Raw genomic sequence first — 4,669 nt, 5'->3', positions numbered from 1 at the left:
ACTACAGAGAAAACGACAGTAAAACTACAGTAAAACTGCAGAGAAAACTACAGTTAAACTGCAGTAAAACTACAGAGAAAACGACAGTAAAACTGCAGTAAAACTACAGTAAAACTGCAGTAAAAACTACAATAAAACTGCAGTAAAACTACAAAGAAAACGACAGTAAAACTACAGAGAAAACTACAGTAAAACTGCAGTAAAACTACAGTTAAACTGCAGTAAAACTACAGAGAAAACGACAGTAAAACTACAGAGAAAACTACAGTAAAACTGCAGTAAAACTACAGTGAAAACCACAGTAAAACTGCAGTAAAAGTACAGTAAAACTGCAGTAAAAGTACAACACAAATCTGTTGGTAGAAGTTCTGCTGCCTTCCATTAACCTCAGAAATCTGAACCCTCGTCTGGGAACGGCGTCAGACTTTACTGTCGTAGTCGTAACTTAAACAACCAGCAGGGTTTGTTCCGTGTTGCGTTCAATGACCAGGCTAACGATTATTAGCAATACAAGCTGAGAATAACGGATTTCTGCTGTTATCACAGCTTTTAATGCTCGAGGCAGCCATATTGGGTTTTTAGACCAGAATTCTGGTTCTGTCTGTTTGTTTCTGCTGATTTTTCCAACTTAAAACTCAGAAATTCTGCTTTCTGCAAACAAAGAGAACAACAGCTCTTAGCAATGGTGCGTTCATGAACCGTGAAACAGTCAGATTCTGATTGTGTCTGACAACGATGCGGCCATGATCCAGAAAATAAATCAGATTTTTGAGTTTCTGATCGGCTGATCATCAGTTTAGGTCAATCAAGCTGAAAAACACTCAGTTCTGGTAACCTGCAGATCGTTGGGTGAATTCCTAGTTTTATGATCAGTCGTACTTTACTTACAGAGGCTGTGTGCTGATTAACGTTATACCAACTACTGAACTATTAAAGCCCATCACATCTCTTTACATGAAAACAACAATAAAGAAGTGGCGTCTCACTTCATAGGAGATTATTCTTTAACCAATTTTCCGTGTCATTTTTAATTAAGAGCCAGATTATGGAGAGCAGTAACCCTTGGAGTTAGGATTTAGCTCACAGGTTTGATTGAAGCTGAAGTTTGAAGGTGGCCAGGGGAGTAAAGATGGAGACCACTTGTCCATAATAAGACAGAAACATCGAACTAAGCTCCTTCAGCGCTCCGTCCACCTGGAGAAGTGCAGAGGAAGGCTTTTCACCACTAATGGAAGCCATTAATTATCATATACCCTGATAGTTTCCACTCATCACCATCCACATGCTTTCGTAGAGAGTCAGGGAAAAGGCTTTTCTTGTCTGCAACGAGTCTGTCTCTGCAGAGCTGTTTCAGAGATGTTATCAGCAGATGAATGGCCACGCAGGTCAAAGGTCAAGTCCAGTTCTGTTGTTGTGGCTCTGAAACTGTGTGTGCTCACGCAGTTTCCTGTTCTTTAATCCCAACCAGCTGGATGTGTATGTTAACACGCTCTGCTGAGTGTGAGGCTGAACTGAAGTTAGGGTGAATTAAAGAGAACGAAGTCAAACGACTCGGTTACTTCATTTAAAACTCATCTACCCGAGTGTTGATTCAGCAGAAGCTGGCATTCATCAGGAACCCAGAAATCTACAGAAATATTCATTTGGCTCAAGAGGAAGGACAAATCAATCCCATAAAAACAGAGCACTTAATATTGTTCCATTAAAGCAGAGAAATGGCCGCTCTGCCTCAGGAAGGGCACCGAGAGGACGCTCCGCTTCAGACCCGACAACTGACACCTGATACCATCACGCCTCCAACGCCACCGAGGGAGGGGGGTGCTGCTGTGGAGGAGTGTGTGTGGAGTCAGGAACAACCCCGCCACACACACACACACACACACGCACACCCAGAACTGAGGGAAAGACGTCGGCTTCAAACGATTAAATAAGACTTTATAAACCAGAGGAAAGACATTCCCTGTGATGAATGAGTTCAACGTAAAACAAACAGTCAAATGGGCAAAACCGTAACTAAAAGCCAAAGTTAGCAAGATAGTAGCTGAAAGTTAAAAGTAGCCGAAGAGGACAGAACCAGAGATTCCTGATCGAGCTTTAATACCTGACTAGTTTCAGCAGCACTAAGTGTGCAGAAGCAGTCTGATCCCAAAGAGAAACAGCTAAATAGTTTAAATGCTGACTCAGCATTCATAAGATCACAAATATGGAACCATCTGGTTGAAACATTTATCCCAATTTACAGGATTTCTGCCTCTGAAGCTGCATTCACGGTCCCTGCGTCTCTTCCAGCAGCAAACCTCCGGCCTCTGAATAAATGGCTGCACAGGAGAAATGTTAAAAAACAAAGGCCAGCGTGCCTTCCATGCCGAAGTTTTCAACACAACCTTTGGATGATCTGTTGGGGATGACTCTCTGCTACTACCACACCAGGTTTAGCTCAGGGTTTGTAGAACTGACTGCGTGAGACGGTATCTCACTGGACAACCGTTGACGGCAGACTCACAGACCTCGGAGAGCTCAGAGATGTGGTCACATTTGGAGCAGCCAGTTCCTAAAAATCCAGGCATGGTTTGCACGGCTTGTAAAACTGAACCCTCGGCTGTGCACATCATTCTGTTGCCAGCCACACAGTTTTCATTCTGCAGTTTGCTCCTTGTATCCGGTCCGTTTACGGTTTTATCAGTTCCACTGTTTCTCCTGCCCTGATCCAGATTCCTTCTTGATTCCTGAAAAAGAAACACAAGACAGGAAGCCCAGCTGCTTTTTATTGAACCTCGTAGGATTGTCACGTCCTCGATGGCTGAGAATGTACGCCAACACAGGCAGAATAATTTGTGAAAGAGATTAACTGGAAAAACAGAGTCATCATTGCCAGGAACATTATTCTGGATGTTCCATTGTTTCACTGCTCCATAATGATTCTGGCATTCGTCCTGGTCTGAGTCCAGTCACCTTCTGGCTGAAGTGGCGCCAGCGTCACCTGCCGCTTTAATAAAGGTGGCATTAGGAGAGGCAGCTGGACGGGGAGCAGGTAATCTCTGCAGGTCAGCCATCAGACAAGCTGCAGCAGGCCTCCACTTACTGCAGCCTAATTACCACACACCAACAGGGAAATCTTTCAGCTCACACCGACCGGGCCTTTCAGGGTTAATACTTCACCGGCTCCACGTTAAGAGCTTTGACCCGCTTCAACACGCTCCAGCTTCTGTGTCACAACAAGAAACAGAGGAAGAAGCTGATCAACTCCAATGCTACAGCATGATTAAGGTTTCTCTCAAAATCTGTCAGAAATATTTGTCAGAGTCTGTCCAAACTCTTTACGCAGCCTGTTGAGTCACACCAAATAAACAGCCCAGAGGCGTCGCAGGTGTCTCCAGCTCATTGAAGAGCCTTAAATCTGTGATCTGAGTCCTGATGTTCTCACCTGACAGAAAACATCTGAGGCTCCAGGTCTAAAAACCACGCTGAGGATTAATTATTATTATTTTTAAAAATGGTCCAAATCTGTTGATCTTTATTTCTAAAGTGTGCTCCAGCAGTTTCAGTCCTCAATGTTGGGACAGAGCAGAGGAGGGTATGATGTGGGCAACAAAATAATGTGCAGGACCAAGCTATATTTGTGCAAGCTGTGCAAACAAAACTAGTCTTTAAAACTTGGCTCCTCGAAGCTGCTGCAGGGCTCACTGGTCAAAGTCGGTTTCATTTCTATAAAAACAACAAGGTTGACCAAAGTGCTTCAATAAAATAAAATCACCCATAAAGACCAACAAATACAATCAAATGGACTAAAAACAAACTGAAACAAGGAAACTGCCCATCATAAAACCTGCAAACACTCAGACTGAACTCAGTTAAAAGCTGCCAGCTAATCTGCAACAGTTGCAGTGAGATTCTCCCCATGGCACCATGTGTGTGTGTGTGTGTGTGTGTGTGTGTGTGTGTGCACATCAACATTTGCTCCTCTGAGCATTTAGACCAACTGTTGATGCAAACGCGATAAAAGTTCTGGACGGTCCAGTTAATTCCAGCCTGGCGTTCCTCCTCAGAATAAAAAACACATCATTTGCTTTTGTCATTCAGGTGAGGCCAATCATATCATTTCACTGAGCCCCGCCCCCCGACACACACACACACACACACACACACACACACACACACACCTACTGTTGAGTAAGAGAGGACACCTGGTCTGGATTTGCAGGCCTACGACATTCCTGGGATCTGGGATCTTAATTCTCAAAGATTAGCCTCTAAAATCCACCTAAGGGTTAATCAGCATGTAGCATCACATCCCAACAGCACAGGTTCTGTTTACACACACACACACACACACACAAGAGGCTGAATTCTTGTGTTTTTCACCAGGAAAGGCTTGTTTTCACAGCTCTTCCCCTGCTTCATAAAGCACACATCATGTTTGCTTCTACATTAAACAAAGTTTGTTTGCCACGTTTGGCAGCAGAAAACAGCCATTTGCAGCTTTCATGGTGTTTTGCTGACACGAGACATTTGTTAACCTCCGCCTGTAGAGAAAGTCTGGGATAAAAAGCTTTTCCGTTAAATCCCAGATAGTCCCCGAGCTCCAAGGAGGACTTAACCGGTGAGTGACAGCAGGGCCGGGGCTGGGCCGGGGGTGGGCCGGTGCTGGGCCGGTGCTGGGCCGGAGCTG

This window comes from Kryptolebias marmoratus, linkage group LG15 (genome assembly GCF_001649575.2).
Source record: "Kryptolebias marmoratus isolate JLee-2015 linkage group LG15, ASM164957v2, whole genome shotgun sequence".
Taxonomy (NCBI): domain Eukaryota; kingdom Metazoa; phylum Chordata; class Actinopteri; order Cyprinodontiformes; family Rivulidae; genus Kryptolebias; species Kryptolebias marmoratus.
This window is presented reverse-complemented; position numbering follows the sequence as displayed.